Here is a 24,164-nt window from a genome sequence, read left to right on the forward strand (position 1 = left end):
AAAAATTAGAAAAATAGGGCTCTGATAGGTAATAGGAGCAGAATTGGACAACTGAAGCTCAACTTTTGTCACTACTAGTGAAGTGACCTCTTAAAATCACAAGTGAAATAAGTCATTGTTAAAAGATAATGATTCCCCATCCAATATGTTATTTCTATCAGGCTCTTAATATTTTATTTTTTTTTTTTTTTTTTTTTTTTTTTTTTTGTAGAGACAGAGTCTCACTACTTTATGGCCCTCAGTAGAGTGCCGTGGCATCAAACAGCTCACAGCAACCTCCAACTCCTGGGCTTAAGTGATCCTCCTGCCTCAGCCTCCGGAGTAGCTGGGATTACAGGCGCCCGCCACAACGCCCGGCTATTTTTTGGTTGCAGTTTGGCCGGGGCGGGTTTGAACCCGTCACCCTCGGTATATGGGGCCGGCGCCTTACCGACTGAGCCACAGGCACCGCCCGGCTCTTAATATTTTAAACTAAAGATTTAAAATGCCTCCAAACTACTTTCTTTCCTTAGGAAAAAATTAGGTTAATTGAACATTAGCAAAAGAAAAAAAGTAACTAATGAAGTATCATGTGACTGCACATTTATGAAGAAGGAATATATTTATATTAGTCTTCAAAAAAACCCACAATTGAAGAGGCTTTGTTTTTGCACTTTCTTTGATAGAAATAATACTAATGATAAAATTAATATAAGTACCTCATATTTCTAACTATATATATTTTTAACCTCGTTTCCTTTATGTGTTTAAATTATGGATTCAACAAAACACCATAAAATTTTCGACAACAGAAAATTCACACATAAACTACCACATCATACCACATCTATTTTCATTTTCACTTATATTTTCCCATTGTCTATATGGATAATTTACATAAAGAATAGTAACTAAATACACCACTTACCATTACAACATAAGCATTTTTTCAAGTGTCTACAAAGTCTTCATGATTACCAGTATCCATATTTTTAATTATAAGAAAGACTGACATGAACATTATTTTTTTTTTCTATTGGTTAATTTACTAAATATAATGTCCAAGACTGAGTTTTTTTAAGGTAAAGTATCAACATTTTTCTCATCTCTGTTACATTCCCGGTATTTTTCTTATAAAGTTTACTAGTTCTAATTGTGCCATAGATGTGCCGTAATAGGCAAGAATGTTTCCCTTTGGTTAAAATGCAGTGAAAACAAAATTTTATCTCCTTATGCCCCATGACCAGTGAAGTGTCTCGAGATGAAGGCGCTGGTTCTGTTTGCTGTCATCTTGAGCTGTATTGCTTGTTTCTCGGTAAATATGTTTTACATATATTTATTTTCTTATTCAGTGTTTAATCATAAAGTATATATTTAGTTCATTGTGTGCTAGTGCAGTTTTATACTACACAGACCCTCTTTTAGTTTATTTCTACCACTTTCTGATGACGTTTGCTGAACCCCACATGTCAACAGCCTCTAAAATTCCAAGCTTGTATGCACAGGACACTGCAGAGTTGTGATTTTTAGTTTCAGTTTTCTGAATCTACCTCGGCAGTAGCACTCCTAAAATTTAGTCTTTGGTGGGCTCTCCAAAAGAAAAATGTGTGAAAAAGAAAACTAATTATAAATCATCCTACACATAAAGCTACAAGAATAGAAAAAAATTAATCCATTCATGGGTCGATTGAAACACAACTTTAGCCTAGGATGAAGGAGGGAAGGGGACGGAGAGGGGAGGGGAGGGGTGTGAGGGATAGTAGGGGATAGTAGGGGGACCACACCTATGTACATTGCAAGTACAAGTTGGATCTACCATGTGTAGAACACAAATGTCCTAAGGCTATAATTGGGTAAATGAGGTGAAAGCTGTGCTGATTAGTATGATGTAAGCACTCCAATTGGTACAAATAATCAACACATTGAAAACAGCATAAATATATTTAAGATCTATGTACAAAAGACTTAATAAAAAAATGATGTAAAAAAAGAATATAAAAAATTATACTTGGATCAAATGTTAAGAAAATCTAGACATGGTATTGGCTTTCAATGAAGAACTTGCTTGGTATCCTAAAATATTTTTAGATTTGTTTACCTCACATCTGCACCTAAATTATGTTACCTAGAGGGTGAGAGGAACACTGTCTAAGACTGACTGCTACAAACGTAATCCAGAATCATTTCCTGAAGAGTCAGCGTCTTTCGGACACTACACTACGGGAACTGTCTCTCCCTCTCTGCCAAGGCTCAAACACAGACATGGGGATTATCCAACCTTATTGCAGAGTTTCTCTGGACCACTCATTTTTCCCTTCCACAAAAGATAGTCTGGTTTTTCTCACACCAAGTTTGTAAGAATCTTAGTGATACCATAACGGTCTCCAGGTTTGGCACTGGAGTCAGTGGTAGTTACAATGAAGGAGCCAAATCTAGCACTTTCTAGAAACTGGAAACCAGCTGCCAACACATCCATTAGAATGTGGAAGAAAGGGACTTGTCCTTACTCCATAGACTGTACACCCTTTAAACGAGTGGTTGTCACCCTTCCTAATGCCACCGCCCTTTAATACACTTCCTGTGGGTTGAGAGCCGCTGCTTTAAACTGTCAGAGGTCCCCTTCTGTGGAATGTGGAATGGTGTTGCATCTGTCATCCTAACCCAATCATATTTTACCCTCATACGTAACTTACGACTTCCTCCCCAAAGGGCAGACATGCTCCAGATCTAACCTTTTATATTTGTTTTCCCATTTCCTTTTAGTCTGCTGGTGCACATAAGCGACAAAACCACAAAGAAGTAAGTTTTATTACATTTCTGGTTATCTTTTCTAATTTTCAATCATAATCAAATTTAGTTATGTCCAAGGAATCAAGGTACAAATGTTTTATTTTATTCCCAACCTAATAAGATGTTAAGAGAGAGAATCAGAGAGTCACCTGAATATCTAAGTTTAGAAACCAAATGGGCATTGTTTTTTCCAAATTAATATAAGGGTACAAATGTTTAGGTTATGTTGTTCCCACTTCCAAGGTAAAGTTCAAGTTGTAGTTGAGTCCTTCACCCAGGGAGCGTGCTGAACACTTTCACATTGGGCACCTCAGATGAGATTCCCCCAATTGCCCTCCCTCCTCCCACCAATCAACCTCCCCCCTCCGCTCCTCCCCTCAGCCCTCTCCCTTAATAGACTATATTTGTGTTTTATCATTCATGTGGGCATGTAATTGTTCCTATATTGGTTGTACATTAGATTTTTTTTCCATTCTGGATGATACTTTACTAAAAAGAATGTGTTTCAACTCCATCTAGATAAATACAAAAGATGTAAAGTCTCCATCTTTTCTTATAGCTGAATGGTACTCCGTGGTGTACATATACCACAGTTTGTTAATCCATTCATGGGCTGATGGGCATTTGGGTTGCTTCCATGACTTGGCAAATAGACATTATTGTGTAAGCACCAGAATCTGGCTCCCCAGAGCCTGCCTCTTAAATCCACATTAATCTGTGATGGGGATAGGGCAGCTCAGATCATCAAATGCAAAGTTTACCTAGACTTAACGTGGATGTCTTATTCCTTGGAAACTTTTTTTTTTTTTTTTTAGAAATGAGAAACATTTCCCATGAGCATGCAAAAAAAAAAAAAAGAAACTAATTTATTTTCTTAAAAGCAATCCTGTTCAATTAAAAAGGAATGAAAACTCAAAATCATTGAGAAAGACTTTGCAAAGCTCCAAATCCCTGTGAAGCTCTCTGTAATTCATAACCCACGTGGTAACACCCATGGCGACTGCATGTGGGCGCCCAGCACATGTGCTGCCTGAAAACGCGTGTCCTGATATCCTGTTTTGTCTCCTTTCTCTCCCTTTTCCCAAAACCCCAAAAAGTACTATAAATTAATCCTTAAAAACAAAATTAACCTGTTCCTAATACTGTAGATTAGGCACTTCTTGGTTTAATGACTTAAATTGTTTTAATGTTTATAAGAAGAAATAATTTCAACCAGTGTTGAAAATTCATGACAACTTTGGCAGCTTCCTTCTCTAGTTTCTGTTTTCCTCACCTCTCTTCAATCCCATCACCTTATATTCTCAAAGTAGATGAATTCTGAGACATGGTCAGATACCTGACTTTAAGATGGGCCTTATTTTTCCACTAATTAGTAATATGGCTAAAGGCAAATATCTTTCCAATAATGCCAGTGTCCTGACAACCACCTGATCTCTGTCTATTCAGTTTATCTCAAACCCCGATCCCTCTGCAGTATCCCAGGAATCAGCTTTCCTGGAAATGCCTCCCTGGGTGTGGGAGCTGTGACCAGGGAGGAGAAGGCTTCTGTACGAGGGTGTTTTCCTACTGACAGTCCCTGGTTTACACCGTGTAGTACTACACCACAATTCCTTTTATTCACTCAAAGGTAAATGTAGCTGGATATACCAAGGCATCACATTAGAAAATATATTTGGCATTTCATGCTTATCCTTTGGGCAACGATTAATTTTTTTAATTTTAAAATATTAATGGGGAGGTACAGGACGTTCCCTCAGATGAACTGTGTAGCACTGCAACAAGGGTGTCCAGTGTGCCTGTCACCGCAGCAGTGCGCATGGTGGCCGGGAGGTAGGCTTGTTTCTCAGTTCCTGATGTCCTTTACTAGTGAGTATTTGTGCCTGTCATTTGGCCCCCACTCATTAGTGAGAATATCACATCTACACAGCGATCTTAAAAATGATCCAGAGAAGAGAGTGTGACATTGCTAGAATGCTAAAGCAGCCCTGCAGGAAAGTTGATTTATCCTAGAGATTTGAGATTTATCCCTGGGTCCTCCAGTACAGATGCGCTGAGTACAAGCTCTTCTGTCCAGTGAGCAAACTCAGCACTTGTCATGGGAGCAGCAGGGCACAGGAGTGACAGTCTCTTCCCTGATACTCCAGCCCCTAAGATCCCCCAAACTCACTCTGGAGGATGCTGGCATGAGGGAGGTGTGTGAAACAAAAATGCACAAGGGCTATCGCTTAGTGAGGACACAGGTGGAGCATCAGTTAGACTCTCAGGGACTGGCCTCAGCCAGTGAAGACAAGTGAGAGACCAGGGCCTAGCTGGAAATTCTAACAAAATGCCATGTTAAAAATCTGCATAACTCACAGGAGTGGAGAACCAAACGCACATCTTCAACACCAGACTGACCAGTCGACACTGAAGTGCAGATATGGATGTAAATCTCAGTGAAAATCCAGCTGGGCGGGGGGAATGCACACCTACTGGGTACAGTGCACACTGTCGGTGGGGGGGGGGGGCACACTTATAACCATGACTCAATTTGTGCAAAAATCCCAATGTATGTAAACAAAATACACGGACCCCCTAAAATTCTGAAATTTTAAAAAACCTGTGTGACTGAAGCCAATTAAATCAAAAAGTATCCCAGGCATTGCTGGAATGAGGCTTCCACAGGGTGGAAAGGCACAGGCTGAAGCCACCTATGGCTTTCCATGTCTATGAGTCCAGGCAGAGCCCAGAACGGAGCTTCACGAGTGCTCTGCCAGTCTCACTGTATTTCCAGGTCTTGGGTAAGAAGGCCATCTTGTAGTATGCTCTTGTATAGAATGAAATTAGAGCAGCATCTCCTAAAAGGTGTTCCAGGAAACACTGAAAGACTAGCCTTAAAAACTACTGCAAACACATGACACAGGAAGCGTCCGCAAGGAGATCATTCTGGGGACACTGCCTCTCTCTGGGATGTGCTAAGTATTCATGGCTGATGAAACTAGCAATTCCAGTTAGTCCTGCATTAAAGAATGATGTTTTCCTTTACCCCAAATCCCTCCACGGCTATTTGGCCACCAATATATTTTCAACATAGAGCTTATTATTTTGAGGAAGTCTATAATAAGACTATTAGCCTTTAAGGACAGCAGAACCATGGTTTACTTCCTTTGTACTTTACCAAAAGTCATCATTCAAAATCCTGCATGGGGTGAGAATATTATTCTATCAAATTACTTATGGAATGAAATTAAAGTATACAAATTTAAATAATATACGTGCATGTTTAAAACTGGATGTAGGTTTATGAATCCCATTTGTATAAAAACACTTTTTTAATTATTTCCCTGAAGACTAGCGATAGTTCTGAAGAGAATTTTAAACCACTTAGAAAAAGAATTCCTGGAGAGCCAAGAAATTACTGGTCTCAACCAAACTACAAAGATTCTACAAAATTTGGAGCAGCTCCTCCGGGTGTCCTTAGCCTCCATGATTTCATCCATCCCCACCGCCCCCACCGCCCCCACCGCCCCCCTTTTCCCCATCGCCCCCACCACCCACCCTCTCCATCAGCTGCACCTGCACAGCCACCTGAGGATGCTGGAAGCCCCACCTCCCGAGCACCACTAAACCCTTCTGCTCCTGCAACTGCTGCTGCTACCACGGCACCTTCCTCGGTCTCTATTAGCAAAGCTGCAGGTGCCGCCTCTGATACCACCACCCCCAACTCGCTCCGCTCTGAGGCCACCACCAGCGCCATGGCAGCCGAGTTCACCCCAGGGGTTGACGCCACCACTGTCAGCAACCAGCAACAGCTTTAGTAAATCCTACAGCTGTTGGAGATTACAAATATACTAAACTACACGAAGACAAAGGCAAACCCAGGTAAAAAGCATCCAAAATGTTTTCTGTGTGGCTTTGAGTTGTATCTAAACAAAACCAGAAGTTTTCTGCCACAACCAAATAGAAAGATGAACAGTGTTTCACCATGGCATGTGGATTCTGACCTTTCACTCCCCTTTCACTTCAGAACAGGATTTGGTCTCCTTGAGTAGATTATAGCTATTAACATTTTGCTGGCCAATTTCTACACAAGAAAAAATTAAAAGTTCATCACATATGTATCTGCTCTGACCTTCTGGTCCCAGCACTAAGATAATGTTGATTTTACTGATAAGCTTACTTTTAATTAGAGCCTTAGAAGTTAAAGTTAGTTTGTACTTCCAAGTTTATTAAATTCCACAAAATGCACATTTCACATAAGGGGAAGTCTCTCTCAGAACCTACCAAATCTACCAAGGCAAAAAATAAGTAAAAGTAATAATATAAACAAAATCTCAAGCCCTAAAATGGCTCTTTAGCTACATACATTGTCTAACACACACTGAGATATAACATGATCCTTCAAAAAGGGTAATGAAGAACTAGACATTATATGCTGATACCTCCCCTATTTCTGAATATTGGAGCTTCTAATTATGAATATAGTGGGAAGAATTATCATTATCCCCCAAATCCCCATGATAGACGTCAACTGCTGAACACATACAATACTTCAGATGTTCTAGTTTGAACAACATAGTCATGTTCCAAACCTAACTTAACACACAAACAGTCCTGGGAAGCAGGTGTCAGGGACTCCTGTTTAGAGATGAGGAGAATGAGGCCGTGGGAATTTATGTGACTTTCCAAAGATCTAAGTCACAGATGGCAGAGCAGCCTTCAGACTCAACCATTTAACTACAAAGTTCTAGGTTCTAGGGTCCTACCCAGCATGTGACTATTTTAAAACAACTGGAGAGAGTTGAGTGCATTTACTTCTAATTAATGGGTGATTGTCTTTTGTTTTGTTTTACAGATCCTGAAAAACTCAATATTGATGAACCTGTGATCACTCCTTCCATCTTTTCATGCTAGCAAAAATATAGGAATATGAAATCTCACTGTTTTTCGTTTTGTCTTGCTGTCCTGTAAAACGTCCCAGAAATTACAAGACGTATGCATTGATCACATGTGTATCGGCCTCTCTTTATTCCTCTATAGGATAAGATGACCATTATCAGCACTTTCATCCTGTCAGACAGTCCTACAACACACAAAGTACATTCCCGCCCATTAAAACTAAATGCTTCACAAGCCAAAATCAAAAAAGTGCTTAAAACCTAACCCATTTAACATCATGTTACAATATTATGAATCTTAGAAATTACTTTTGTTTTTTATTTAAAACATAAATGCATTTCATCATAATCAAATATGTATGAAAATCTATTATCATATTTTATATAAATTATCTATATGCATAAAATTGCAACTATGACAAAAGCTATAAAAAAGAGCTCCAAATGCAATCTTGCCCTCAAAGAGGTCATAGTCTAGTAAGATGTTATTTCAAAAAACATTGAAAGAAAAAAATAAGTTAAATCCAACAGATCTACAGACACTCTTCCTCAGACATTACGTCTTCCCCTAGGGAGGTATTTTCTTCAGAGATCGTGTAACTGAAACTTCATGCCATTACATAAACCATTTCATCCAAACATATATTAGATCGATATCTAGTTGGTAAACTAATTCAGCCAAATGACTCAGTAAAATTTACTTATATTTAGGACGAAGAACATAAGAACACAAATGCAAGAGCACATTTCTCCCACAGGGCAAGTTCTTCAGGATGGTGGGGGCAGAAAAGAGGGGAAGAGAAAGGGGGGAAGGGAAGGGAGAGGAGGGGGGAGAGGAAGAGGAGAGGGGAGGAGGAGGCAGGGCTAGAGGGGAGGGGAAGCGGGGAGCTGGGAGGGGAGGTGGAAGAGTAAGCTGGGATGGTGAGAGGAACCCAGGCTTAGACCTGGAGAGAGAAGACGGAGCAGATGGACAAGGAGCAGGCCCAGAAGAGAGAGCTGAGAAGGTGCATAAAGCCAGGCAGAGAAAAGGGTTTAAGCAAAGGTGTCAAACACTTTAACAGGGAGGGTAAGAAGAAAAAATGAGAAGGACAAGGAGAAAATGAATGGCAGATGAGTGTTCAAATTATAAAAAGTAGGGAGGGGAGAAGTAAGCAACAGACAAGACCAAAATGCCACAGTTAGTGAGGCTTTTAAAAGTTATGCTATCAAGAGCATAATTTTTTATCAGAAAAGATGAATTAGGAATTATATCCATTCGAAAATAAGAAATTGAATTGTTGGTTTTGTTTCAACCGTGAAGGGAGCACAGACTTGTGTAGCTTCTGTAATGCTCACGGCAGAGCTTCCGATGCATCTGTCACAGAACAGCACCCAGGGCACCAGGTGGGTAAATCTCTAGCCCTCACCCCTCACCCTCCTCCTTCCTGGTTTCCAACATCCTTTATATTTTTTTGTGTCCGTATGTACCCACCTTTAGCTCCCCCTTGTAAGTGACAAAATACGGTGTTTGGTTTTCCATTCTTGAGATACTTCACTCAGAATAATGGTCTCCAGTTCCATCCAAGTTGCTGCGAAAGACATTATTTCATTCCTTTTATGGCTGAGTAGTATTAGAATATGGTCTAGATACCACATTTTCTTTATCTGCTCATGAACCGATGACCACTTAAGTTTATCCCATGTTTTTGCATTTGTGAATTGTGCTGCAGTAAACCCTGGAATGTGGGTGTCTTTTTGAGAGAATGACTTATTTTTCTTTGGGTACATACCCAGCAGTGGAAATGCTGGGTGGAATGGTAGGGCTACACTTATTTCTGTGAGGAAGCTCCATACTATATTCCATAGAGGTTGTAGTAATTTGCAGCACACACACCCCCCCCCCAAAAAAAACAGGGTGTAAGTATTCCTTTCTCTCTGCTTCCACACCAGCATCTATTGATTTTTACTTTTTAATAATGGTCATTCTGACATTATGGTGATATCTCATTGTGCTTTTAATTTGCATTTCCCTGATTATTACTGATATTGAGCATTTTTCCTGTTTTTTGGCCATTTCTCTTCTTTCAAAAAACTTCTATTCATGCCTGCTGTCCATTTTTTGGATATGTTGTTTATTTTCTTAATGATTTGAGCTCTCTGTAGATTCTGGGTATCAGTCCTTTCTCAGCTGAAGGCTGTTGTGCACCCGCTCTCCGGGCCTGAGAGGCGGCTAGTGGGGGTTAAGGCAGGTTCAGGTGCCGAGTCTCACCGCACCAGGAGAGCGGTGCAAGGGGCAGGTGGCCAAAGTGGAACTGACCCCTCTGCAGAGCGCTCGCTCAGAGGCAGTGCGGGCAGAATGGCGCAGCAGCAAGGACCTGGCCCCAGAAGCTGCAGACCCCCTTGAGCCCACTCTCTACCCTGCAGTTGCTCAAACCTAAGCTCAGTGGGGCTGGTGGCTGTGTCCTCTGGGAGTGCAGAACCCTGGGGCCTCTCCAGAACCCTCCCCAGACAGGGACGCTCCTGCAAGGTACCTGCATCCCTGCCTAGTGGGCCACCACGTCTGTCCCCACCCTTGGGTGTGTACTGTCACCTCCTGATGATTCACAGTGCTCTGAAGCGACTGCACTCAGGTGAACCCCCACCTGTACCTGTGGTCTCCCCAAGACCCAGCATGGGCTGCCTCCAGTCCACCGCCTGGCCCCACTCCCAAGAGTTATTCGTTATAAAGAATAAACAGCAACCCATGAAAATGCAACTGGAGGAAGCAGAAGGAAATAGATGTTCAAAGAAAGAATGCTTCTTTACAAGAAATAAACCGGACTCCAAAGGGAGGCTCCCGACTCCTTCCCAACCCTCCCTCTCAGGGGAAGGAAGGGGCATGGCCTCCTCCTCCCCTGCTGGTTCTCAGCTGCAGGAGACAGAGCTTCCCATCACCACCTCCATGTCCCTTACAAGACAGGAGGTCACGCTGTCACCCCTGCCACAGAGGTCGCAGGGGCTTGGTACCCCCACCTCACTGCCAGGCTCAGGCATGGACTTGCTTCGGCCTTGAAATGTGGGCTCCAGAAACACACTCAAATACAGCAGGAATTCCATCCCTTCCTCAGGCTCTTTTCCCCTAAGCTACAAGAACTCCATGTCCTGACTAGAGCCTGACCTGCTACCTGCACTCCTGCAGGACACACAGCTGCTGTCAGCCTGAGACATGGGAGGAGTATGTGCTATTTTGTGTTGGTCTTTGTAGTCAGAATCTCCACTGCAAGGTGACTTGGAGCAGCCCAGGCATTTCATAATAACATTTATATTCTTTATCTTAGAGTCATCCCCCCAAACTATTACAAGATTCTGGTCCCTCAGAACTGAACCTGCTTGTCACGGGGACTACAGGGAGACGTTCAATTTAACTTTATCACTTTACAAAGGAAGAGAATCAAGCCCAGAGGGGTTAATGAACATTAAGCTCACAATATTGAAAGGTAACAAAGTCAACTTTGAAACTGAGGTCTTTGCATTTCCATTTCAGGGAACTGTTTTCCCCCAAATATGAAGCTGTTATTTAAGGCCTTTGTATGAACTTTCGGGTATGATATGTACAACTTTCATTCCTTCTAATAAACTTCTTTTAAGTCCATTTTTAAGTACAAAGTTCTTATTTATATACTCCAAATTTTTAGAAATGAACCTTATTAAATAAGCCTGATATAATCTCAGGATTAATTCTGCCCTTCTCTGAGTTTCTTTCTTTATTTAGAAAACTAAGATGTTAATATCTTCCTATATCTTGGAGTTATTTTTATAGTAAAGGAGAAAATTACTCAACCATGATTCATTAAATAATAAATGTATTATAGAAATGACTTAAATTTTTTAGAATGCTCATAGTTAACAGAGAAAGTTTGTGTATAACAAGGTTATTTTTAAGAAAATGAAATTGTGACAAATGAAATATATTTGGAAATTAAGATCTTGAGAGGGAGATCTTGAAAGAGGAATTGAATTTATCGGGTTACACGGTTGGGGTATCAATCCAGCAGCACTCTGACTAAAGGGCTATCATGTTCCTGGCAATCAGGAAGCCTACAAGACAGCTTTCACTTTTACCAGGGAACGATATACTTCCTACTTAAAAATAAATGGCAAATTTTCTTATGGCTCTCAGTGGAAAGGATAGACACTTTTCTTAAGCAATTACCATGATGATATTTGATTGATGTTGTAAATTCATTTACCTGATTTCATTTTGCTTTTAACTTTAGCAACTTGGAAGCCCAGGGAAAATTTGCTGTCAACTTCCAAGAAGTTTTTAGATACTTTGTGGATGGAGTCTGTTGCAGCATCCGTGCTGCAGGAAACAGCTGTTTCTTGCTTGATGTACAAGTCCCGTTATTAATTACACTTGATTATACTACAGGTCTTCAACCCAGTAGATCAAATTTTCTCTCAAGGGCCAATGGGATCATTGTTTAATCCCACATAACAAATATTTCTATAGAAATTTTTAAAGCACTCTGTAAATTCTAAAGCATAATAAATACCCTGTTTCCCCGAAAATAAGACAGTGTCTTATTTTAAGATGTGCTCCCAAAGATGCACTAGGTCTTATTTTCAGGGGACGTCTTATCTTTCCTGTAAGTAGGTCTTATTTTCGGAGGATGTCTTATTTTGGGGAAAACGGGGTATTTCAGTTATCATTAATCCAGAAAAAAACCCACATGTTTCTGAGTAATCTAAAGGAAACACATACTTTCCAGGGATCCAGGGAAACAGTTATCATTGCTACATTTCAACAGAGGTGAGTGCAGCCAGAGCAGCAGGGCAGCAAACTTCAAACACAGCTGCATGGCTGAGCCTGATTCTCCAGTTCAGCAGGAAAATAGTTTCCATCTGTCACTATCAATAATGTGACTCTGCTGTCACCTTGAGCTTCCCGGGACCGGAGACATTAGCCCAATAGTTATTGTTCTAGGAAGCATTTAGTCAGGATCTTTCAAAGTCACGAGTTAATTAAAGAATAACTTGACAGACTGCTTCTGTCCCTGAAAGACAGGCTTCCGTGGCTGTTTCTCTAACTTTTTTGGCCATGACCCACTCAGAGACTGTCTTTCACTTTTGCCAGTGTTCACCTAAGTCCTTCAGAGCCAGTGACCCATTACGGTGTAGATCACACCTTGATTTAAAACATCTGGCTGCTGAATTCATTGGCATCAGAACAAGAAAGAAGGGACATTCATCTTCTGAAACACCGTTGACAGTATCGGCAGAGAAGAAAGTGGGGCTTTTCGCGTCAGCTTAGAAACAGTCATCTTCACTGGTGTCTGGGCATGTAAATGGTAAGATTAGCAAACCAGTAATGGAATTTATGTTATTAGAAATGTTTAAAAGTCTGTGAAAATAAGAAATTTTTAAAGGCCTGTGAAATTTGACCCACGGAAATGACATTAAGTATAGTAATTTAAACCGGAGATCAATTCTGGAAGGGGGGTCTCCTTGTGCCTACGCCATGTATGACTTCCAAAAGGTTCTTAAAACACTAAGCATTTAAATATGCTGTAACTTCAGCACCTGGAACTCTGTGTTACATCCAGCAGATATTCAAAAATTTTGAATGAGCAACAGAAGTAAAGAAGGAAAAAAGCAAGGAGGTTGGGAGGCAAAAACCAAACTCCATGGCACAGAAATGACAAATAACCACATTTTGCAACTGAAAGAAAATGGATGCACAATGAAGTTGACCCATACACTCCAGACAACAGAGGGTGGTGTTGGGTTTGGAGTAAATTAGGTGACCACGAATTCACTTGATTCATCTCCACAGTGCACAATGGCTGTTGTAAATTTATGGCGATTCTACAGGTTTGGGAGGCAGCAGAGACTAGTTTAGGTTCAGGCTTGACATAGACAAACTTAGGGTCAAGTCCCACTCAGCTAATTGGTAACTCTGTAATGGTGGTGATAGAACTCAGGGAATATGCTAAAAACTTTAACAAAAAATACCTATTATTATTATGACATAACTTGTAAACCTAGAGATCACCTAGCAAAGTAAAAATTCTTTAAGCCTAGACTTTCAAAAACACAAGGCTGTAATGTTCCAACAGGCAGACATCCACTTCGGAGTAAACGTATCTCACAGGAGCTCGACATGCCAATTTTTGTTTAAGTTTCTTGAGTTAATAAGGGCAAGGACCACAGGGCTTTTTGAAACACAGCTGATTTTGGTTAGTCTTTCATTGGCAAAAGGGAACTTCCTCAAAAATGTTCATATAAGGGTCTTTTAAATAATCTAAATATCCTAAAATAATCTGACTCAAAGAAGTTAAATATAGTCAAGAGAAACTACACACACCCCTGACTACTGTCCCTCTCCCACCACTAATCTCCCTTCCTGCTCTTTCCATTTTTGGATCAGAATCTCAATCCAAGCATTCATTTCTCTCAGCCTTAAAAAGCACTCTCTCAATTAAGCCAATGTTACACAACTCTGAAAAACAAGGCACAGAATCAGACACGCAGAAACTTCCAAGTACAAAGCAGTAATACAATTTTATTATTTCAACTACAAAATAGAACATTATACCCCCACTGTACAGCACCATTACCCACACAGTCGGACCCATTTTAGATACTCTGTGCACTGCGGCCACGGCACTGTATGTGTTTGTGTGTATATGTGTGTGTTTGTGTGTATCTGTGTGTCCATGTGTGTGTTTGTATGTGTGTGGGGGGGTGTGTTTGTGAGTGTTTGTGTGTCTGTGTGGGTGTGTGGGTGTGTGTGTGTCTGTGTGGGTGTGTTTGTGAGTGTTTGTGTGTCTGTGTGGGTGTGTGTGTCTGCGTGGGTGTGTTTGTGTGTCTGTATGTCTGTGTGGGTGTGTTTGTGAGTGTTTGTGTGTCTGTGTGGGTGTGTCTGTGTGGGTGTGTTTGTGAGTGTGTGTGTGTCTATGTGGGTGGGTGTGTGTCTGTGTGGGTGTGTTTGTGAGTGTGTGTGTGTCTGTGTGGGTGTGTTTGTGTGTGTCTGTGTGGGTGTGTTTGTGAGTGTTTGTGTATCTGTGTGTGTGTTTGTATGTGTGTTTGTGTGTGCTCATGGTATTTAGCAGCATCTATTTAACAGTCACTTGTTTTTAATTCTTTCTAAATTCTCTCTGCGTCATATTCAAAGTCAATTTAAAATGTTTTATTTCCCATACAATATAGTTTTGATACAAAACAGAAAATATGGTGAGAGTCACACACAGCAAAAGAACCTCAGAAATTACCTAGAACAGAACAGCTTGTGCTTTGTCTTTAAATGGTGGGCCACCGACCTCAGACTGTGCTCCTGAGGGGACAGCATGTCACGTTGTATATGTTTCCCCAAGAAACACTAAATATTGAATGGTTCAAAGCTCCTCAGAAATCTGAAAACAAACACAAAAACGGACTGCCAAGCTGGCAGCCGCGGCCTCCCTGTCCTTGTTGGAAGAGCACCTACCTAGCAGGGATCTTGCCTGCAACCCGCCTTGCTCTGATTGCCAACAGAAACCACCACAACATATATAAGAGGTTTCTTGCCCTTCCTCACCTTTATTTGCCATCTTTCACCTGCAAAGAGTCACTGTGACCAGCAGATTAATCGGCCCTAAGAAAGATCCTCACACAAAGGTAGGTACTTAGAAATATGAACTGAAGAATGTTTACTTTAATAATTTTTCTCATACTATAGAGATCACGTCATGAACCTTTTATAGAACATTTTTATTAAAAAATAATCACTTTATAGAAAATTACAATTTTTTGTTGTTGTTGTTGTTGTTGTTGAGACAGGGTCCCACGCTATGCCCCTGAGCAGAGTGCAGTGGGCGTGGTAGCTCACCACAACCTCAGACTTAGGCTGCGGGCACCCCGCTGCCTCAGCCTCGGAAGCCGCTGGGATTACAGGCGCTCGCTGCGGCGCCCAGCTGGGTTTTTCCATTTTTTTCATGAGTCGGGGTCTCACTGTCGCTCAGGCAAGTCTCAAACTCCTGAGCTCAAGCGAAAATTACTTTGTATTGAATTTTGAAAAATTCTACATGTCAGAATAAATCATTCATGTTAGCCATTTGGGACAATCAGTCCATCCAGGTACACAACTGACCTTTCCCCCATTATAAACTTCATAATGAGAGAATATTCTCAGATGTACTCTTTTTAAAACAGGGAACTATCCTATTTATGTTATTCATTTTTCTTCCATTTTTTCAAACTTCTTATAAGAATGGATTATAGGAAAAGTAAAGTTTAAAAGAATAGCCATATCCACAAATAATTGACTACCCAGTGAACTCTTGTCCCTAGGATCCTTTTGAGCCCTGTGTGATTCAGCCAGTGCTTCCAACCAACAGGAAACCCATCAGCACAGTGGTGCTCAGAGCTGCTTTCCCAGGACTTGGGCTCTCGTGTGCCTTAAATATATTGTACATTTGAGCCAACTGAGAGGAAGAGGCCTGCATGCTTCTGCTCCATATGCATCTACCGTAGCTACCTGGTTTTCCATCTACCATAGATGGATTTTTTTGAAGCACTTAAAGACCACTCAGATAACTTAGTACAATGTTGCTAAAACTAAAATATAGGTGACTCTTTTCCCTTAGATTATAGCCTTTCCTTAGTTTTTGAGGCTTTCCAAGAATTAAATTCATAATATGTTGCCTACTTAAAACACCAATGTCTCAAGACAAGCCTTCCGAAATCAGGAATGTAACTGCTTCAAAGTACTTCTAAAGGCAAAAACTTACTACAGAAGCTTCAACTGCTTAGAACATTCTATGAACAACTCTTTGGCGACGTCTCCAGTGCCAGTCCACAAGCCAAAAATTAAAGTAATTCCACCATCTTATAGCCAAAGTTTATCCCCCCCTCAAATCATCCCACATTAATACTGAGTCCAAAAGACTATTAGGTAATTCCTTAAAAAATGATACAATACTATGCCTACACTACCTTACATCCCACGTGCTGTGACAGGTCCCAAATAATACTTTTTAACCACAGAAAGGTAACACTGATCAGCTGCTGTGCTCCCTTCCAGGGCAACCCTGAGGATGCAGCCGCCGTCTCTGATCCTGGGCCTATGGGCTCTGCTGGCAGGTTTCTCCGTGAGTATCAGTGATAACTCCCACACGTCATCATAGTGTTTACACTACTATTAGGTCAGCTTTCTTTTTACATTAACGAGATTATCCTGTCTTATATATTAGGGTCTATTGATCACTGATGAAAAACTGTACTTCACTTTACATTTAAATGTAAAATGTAATATAGCTTAAATAGCCACACAGGGCTGATGGCCGCCAGACTGGACACTTAGACGTTAACTATGCCAGTGTGTTAGAGACACATGTGAATGTGGGTCTCTCGCAGTCACACAGATAGATACAACTCTATAAGTGAGATCATTAAAATAGCTGTTATTCTCAGCATGTGGTCTGCAGACCATTCACACCAAATCCCCTGGCTCACTCATGCAGCCACCGTCCCACAGGCCTCCTCCAGACTGTGTGAACTCTGATCACAGGGCCTCCTAAGATATGTGTTGCCAGGGAATTGGGAGGATCTTTGTTTGCTGAATTTTGAGAAAAGACTAAACATTGATATTAACTCTTACAGTGCGTAAGGGACAAGATCAAACTCTGTTGAAGGGACTAAATTACATACCAAATTACAAGGCTTTATAAAACACAAATTAAAGGAATATTTATCAAAGTAGAGACGGAGTAATTCCACAATTAGAAAGAGGAGATTAATTCCACCATAATTTCTATCAAAGAACTATAAAATCTATTACGTCAAATGGAAAAATATGAAAACCATTTTTTCCAGAGGAAGACTAGGATTCCCACAAAGCAAACACATAAAATTACATCATTATGAAATAGGAAATGTAAAATAATGCCTCAGCCATCTACTTTCAGAAATTAGAATAAAAGCAGGTCACCCAGAGGTAGACTGACCTTAGCCGTATTACTAAGTGTACAACAGAGGGACAGAATTGTTGATAAGCCAGTAAAACACACGGACATATGGAAAGGTCATAGTATGTCCTAATGACCTGATCTGAAAGCTGGTTTACAATGTTTTCATGTCCCCAGGATACAAGAGAAAACCATTTCATTATTTTAAAGTGTCAGACTTACATCTTAGCATTTAGTATTTCTTTCTCAAAATAAATTTGAAAAAGAGAACAATGCAATAATATAAGCAGTTTAACATACGTGGTTTAATAGAAACAAACCTTTCTCCAACTTAACTATAAGAAATAATATGAGATTCAAGATGACTCATAAGGAATCACTGGATTTTATCAACGTGGAGGTATAGCATGTCCTTTATGCGTGTGCATTTATTTATTTGTGGATGAGCTGTGTTTAATATTAAGACTGTCATCTTTTCAGTGTTTTTTCTGTTCTAGGTAATTTCCCAAATGTTTTCATACATTATCTCCTTTGGTCCTCAAAGTAAATCTAACTACTGTTAATCCCAACAATGTAAATAAATTTAGACTCAAAGTGTCTGTGCCTTAACTGGATGTTGCTACACCAAGGCAAACAGGAGATGGGCTCCCTAGGTGCTTGAGAGGGTGGTGATCCTTCCTAACACAATATCCTCATTTTTACTGACTCTCTGAGTTCCCTCTGGCCTGCTGGGGAAAGGGAGCTTGTCACTGGGATTGGATTAACAAAATAGCTATTTACTGTGAAGATTTTCTCGTTATATAATGTTCAAATCTATGTAATATTTAGACGCTCTCAGGATGTCTTTAGCAAGGTTACTTTCTACTCGTTCCTTAACTGACTCAGCAATAAAAATGATGTGAAATATTTTCCCACACTAAGCATTTCTCTTTTTGGAAAATAAAAATCAAGTCATAAACTTGCACACACCCCGATTATCATTTGGCTTGGCAGCTCTTAGTCATGTACCCTCCGCAGTCCAGGGAACTCCCACCAGCTGGAAGAGACAAGCATGTACCTGGTCCTCAGAAGTGCTTTGGCATTGTCGTTCTGTTGATGACACCATTTAAAGAGTTTTCTTGGCATGTTGAGGGCAGAGACCAGGTTGGAGCATGAGGAATTGAGAAGCAACAGGGGTAAAGCTCTTTCACCACCTCATAGAGCTTCCTACAAAGACGTGAGCAGAACAGGGTAGCGGAGAGAGTGGGTGGTTGAGAGTGAGCCTTTCTTAAGCAGAGGAATAACATAAGTTGACATATTTTTCTCTTTAACCTCCCTGCATTTTAGGCAAGGGGGAAAATCGTGAAATCAAGGATGAGTACAGAAGTTCAGGTGAAGCAGGAGAGAGGATGAGCACTGGGATTTGGGGCTGGGGTTAGTTGTTTTCTGAAGAAAACAGTTAAATGGCACATACTGCAGCCCCAGGAAGTAAAAGGAAAAAGTGACAGAGACAAGTCTCTGAGGAAACACTTGAACAGGAAGAGGACGTATCCAAACATCCGCGACTTCAGGGCTGCGCAGCCAGTAAACCAGGGAGGAGCGTTTCTGACCTCCAGCAATATCTGGACGAGGTGGGAGGAAAGCCGCACTGGTGAGGCTGGACAAGGGCTCAGGACAAGGCAGAGAGCATTGAGAGACTGCCCCAGCCTGGAAAATGGGAGCCAATCTAAGACGCTAGAAAAACTTTCAGGCAGTGCTGAAGGACCCTGCATTTGGGATGGGACAGTGCTTGTGACCTCCTCCACCTCTGTCAGGAAACTCGGGACCTCCACCACCTCTGTCAGGAATGCTGTGACCTCTTCCACTTCCGTTAGGAATGCCGTGACCTCCTCCACCCCCTTCAGGAACCTCTGGACCTCCTCCACCTCCATCAGAAATGCTGTGACCTCCTCCACCTCCGTCAAGAACACCGTGACCTCCTCCACTGCTTTAAGAAACCTCTGGACCTCCTCCACCTCCATCAGAAATGCTGTGACCTCCTCCACCTCCGTCAGGAACCTCAGGACCTCCTCCACCTCCATCAGGAACCTCAGGACCTCCTCCACCTCCATCAGGAATGCTGTGACCTCTTCCACCACTTTAAGGAACCTCTGGACCTCCTCCACCACCATCAGGAATGTGGACTTAGGGACTGAGAAGACAATGGTTTAGGGGAATACTCAAGCTTGGAGTTAGCCAGGGCAACTGGCCAGACAAACAAACAGGTCAAAGGCCTGGAGACGACTAAAAGTTGGATTCCCTTGTGCATCCTACCCACACTGTTTGCTCCGAGCAATCTGAACATTTTGTCGTCAGTAGAGTAGGATTTGTTCTTCTCAGCTGAGAGCACTTACCTATTTTCCCTGCATTAGGCATGGCCCTCCTACTTGTACACACTTTTCCTTCTTTTTTTCCAAGCCTTACTTTGACCATGACCTTGTTTTCTACTCCGTAAGTCTTGCTTCAAATGTCTTCTCAGTGAGACAGTCCTTGACCTTACCCATACCTGAAACCAACCTCTCCATGTCCCTAACGACACAGGGACAGCTATTGCTTTTTCTAAATGTTGTACTCTACAAAAACTATACCTAAGCCAAGTACTACCTTACGCACCTTGCACGTAGTATTTCAGAACAAACAGGCAACTCCAAGAAGCATTATGTCATTTCCAGATGAGGAAGAAGAGCCTCAGAAAGGGTTAACTGTTCTCTAAGGGGCAGAGGCAGAAACTCCAGAGACTCTCTCCACTTCCCTTTGCACCGCACGTGTTCTGCTGCGGGCCATCCCCACTGGGCCTGCAGACTGGCCAGGACGTCCCCATTGGCGCCCACAGGAGCAGGGAGCACAAAGTACAGAATCAAGGTTCAGGAAGACTGTTTCACGATTTGCCAGTGTCCAAACCTGGGACGACCCTCAACTACTAAATTACACAAAAGAGACATTTCCTCAGCAGTAAGGACACAATTCCATTTGGACTATTTCAGTGGCAGACTGTACTCTAGGGAAAGGATATGATTTTTGGCCTTGATCTTGTTTCTCCTTGTGATCATATCCCAGATTCATGACAGCCTAGGTATTCATAGAGCAAGAGAGAAACTTCCTTTTTTTTTGATACAGACTTTCTAACTTAAATACACATAATACTTTTCTGTTGCCATATAACAAATTACAACAAATTAGAACCATAAAAGGAACCCATTTGTTGTTTCCATTTTTATGGTAATAATGCTGGTTTTGGTTAGATTCTCTGCACAGGGTCTCACAAGCCTGAAACATTGCTGCCAGGGTCGTACTTTTTTCTCCAGCTCCGGGTCTTCTCTTGGCCTGTGTGGTGACTGTTGGCTGAATCTTCCCCTTGGAAGCAGGAATGAGGTGCCTGCCTTCTTCCTTGCTGTGAGCCAGGAGCAACTCTCAGCTCCCAGAGCCCGTGTACGTGACTGCAATACAGTCGTCTGCACACTGTGACTCCTTGATCCGAAGGAATAGGAGAGAATTTGCTGCAGCTTCAAATCTCTCTGGCATCTTCTGAATGAGGCGTGTAGAGCCTGTTTGGAAGGACGCACCTGATAAGATCAGGCCAGCACGTGCCAGCAGGAGCCGTGGCACCATCGAGAAACTCTGCCTACCATAGGAAGTATTATACGTAGGCTTGACTTCGAAGCATATGATTTAAGATTGTTCACTTCTTTTTTTCCCCACAGCCTGGTGAGAGTCAGAGAGGCCCCTGGGGACCATATCCACCTGGACTACTGCCTCCTCGTCCTCTACCTTATCCTTTTCCCCCGGGATATTTTCCACCACAAAATCCTCCACCCTTTGGTCCAGGGAGAATTCCACAACTGTACCCAGATTATCCTTATAGACCAGACAGATTCCCACCACTGCCTCCTCCCCTTTATGGCCCAGGGATATTTCCTCTACCAGCACCTCCTCCTTATGGCCCACAGCCACCTTTCCAGCCAGGATCCTATCCGCCTGGACCTCCACTGTCCCCAGTAGGTCCTCCAGTCAGTCCTGGCCCCACGACACAGGTACCCCAAATACAAACAACTACAACAGCCTCCAACACTCCTCAGAGCTTTTGGGATAAATTAATTTCCATTTTTGACCCAAAAAGAGATATTCCATGAGCTCTGAGGTTTGGGGAGAAATAATCTTAGGCAGAAATTGTGAAATCACCACCACAAACGTGATACCAATGACGTGAAAATAAAGCGTTGAGCAACAATACGGAGTCTCCAGTGTGGTCATCACAGCCACAGGTTTGCCCCAGGATGTTGCCCACATGAATGTTAGCACTGCCAGAAGCCAGAGAGGGAACTAGGGGACAATTCAATGAGCCCCCAAACTCACAGCTGGAAGGATAGGCAGGAGAACCCCTCTGAGCTCTGCAGCCCACCAGACGATCGCAAGGCCCAGAATAATATGTTAATAGATATTGAACTAAAGACTCCCAGCCTTCATCACAGCAGGTCCCCTCAAAATTCCTGGGTACTAACTGATCGTTCCTTCCTGAGGGAAACACCTTTCCAGCACATCTAATATCAAGGAAGATATGGGACACAAGGCTTGAAATTTAATATGAAATTTTTCAAAGCTAAGAAAGAGACCTTAGATAATAACAATACCATGCTAACGGTGAAGATTTCCTATTGCTTCTCATTGTTAGTTGAGGTTTTAATCAGAAGCATTCCAATGTGACTATTCATGAAATGGGCTCATTACGCCATGAGAGCTTGTTTTTCCATTGTTGACTACTGATATTTAGAACGTATTTTTCTTTCAGGATTCTTAACTTTTCACGTTGCCATCAAACCAAGCATGTATAAACTAAAACTTCCAAATCATTATAGATCCTTCCTGCTCCTTTTATGCAGCAATTACTTTCGGAGGATCTATCGTGATACTGCTGTCCTTCCATCTGACCACCAACTCAGCAGCTAGAAACAATACTTGTGCCCCATTCTCTCACAAGTCCAGGCAAGAGCCTGGCTCAGCGAGTCCCTCTCACTGTCTCAGCAGGCTGAAGTCAAGGTGCCGGTGGGCCCTCCTCTGTGGAGGCTCTAAGGGGGTTCTGCTCTGGGGATCCCTCCTGTCCCCCCTCTCTGACTGCAGCCAGACAAGTCTATCTTGGTAAATTTCCATCCCCTGGCTGTTCAAGAAAAACCAGAATAGAATAGACAGAGAGTTTAATGCCTTACACTGAGACCTGGAGACGGTGAAATCTGGTGTAATGACAGCACCTGAGGCACCCTCATGAGCGTGCTGGCAGGAAAGGAAGTGATGCTGGCTTTGGAAATCCCAGCACTAGAGGTCGGAAGGCCAAGGGATTAAGAGGCCATGCATGGGATGGACCATGTACAGGGATGCTCATGTCACCAAAGGTCATGAGCTAAGTGCTGTGGAGAAGACAGTGATTCTGTGCAAAAGTCATTCATAAATGGGAACTAGGGACTGGGTGGTGAGAAATCACCTTGATAAGGAAGAGTGGTGAGGGAGTGTGTGTTTTTGGAAGGCTCTTCAATGTTGGACTGTGGGGAAGAGACCTGGCCCAGAAACAGTAGTGAAGGCAGGTCCCCTGCTCAAACCCCAAGCCCTGTGGACCACAGTGTGGAGCAAATACAGCCAGCTCCGCTGAGGCCTCCAGTGTGAATACAAGCAGAGCTCCTGGGGTGCAGGAAGCTGCGCACTAAGTCCCCACACACACTCAGAGAGGAAGCGACACACACAGAGTCACGCTGACATGTTTCCCGAGTTCAGAGAGCACTCCTGATGTCTTGAAGCAGAGGAAGGAAGAGCTCTTGCCGCCAGTTAGATAGTGACACAACTACTAACTCTGTGTGAGAGTCCAGGTGGGGACCTGAGGGGGGAAGTCTGGAGGAATGACGCAAACATACAAGACATGCCAAGATTATTCCCGATGGTCTCTTAGGGAAAATGGGTAGCCTGTTTCCATTGTATCATTTTGTTCATGATGGTTCTCTCAGGGTGAGGGTTCTTGACCAAAGTGCCCAGAGCTGAGGACCTCTCTGTCCACTTCAAGGTCGTCCTAACCAGTTCAACATGACGTTTCCCCTTCCTGTGCCAACAACTGGGGTAATTACTTAGAATTCATACAAGATCAAAACTAAGCCCTTTGCCCCCACAGGGCTTAGAGAGTGTCACAGAGAAGAGTTTCATTTTGTTTTTGTTTTTCTGGTTGACACTGTGACCAACACTTACACACTCGTTCTCACCTTCATTATTTGGTTAGTAAACACTTCAATTACTTACATATTTGCTTTAACAGTTTTAGTGACTACAGAGAAGGAACTATGTACTTATTACATTTTTAAACAAAGCCACTTACCTAAGTTGTCTTGAAATTCATGAAAAATTCATTTAATTAAAAAAAATATTATCACCAAAAAAAGAAGAATACAAAGAATACTAATCTGTATGCAGCTTAAAAAAAACATTTTCAATTATTCATAATTCTGAGTTTCTGCATTTCCCTAGGAAGCATCACGCGTTCCCTGTAAATGCCGCATCAGTGAGGGCTGAGACCCTCTAAAATCAGACGAGTGTCCACCAGAAGCACTGCCAACCCCCGAGC

This window comes from Nycticebus coucang, chromosome 1, assembly GCF_027406575.1.
Source record: "Nycticebus coucang isolate mNycCou1 chromosome 1, mNycCou1.pri, whole genome shotgun sequence".
Classification (NCBI taxonomy): Eukaryota; Metazoa; Chordata; class Mammalia; order Primates; family Lorisidae; genus Nycticebus; species Nycticebus coucang.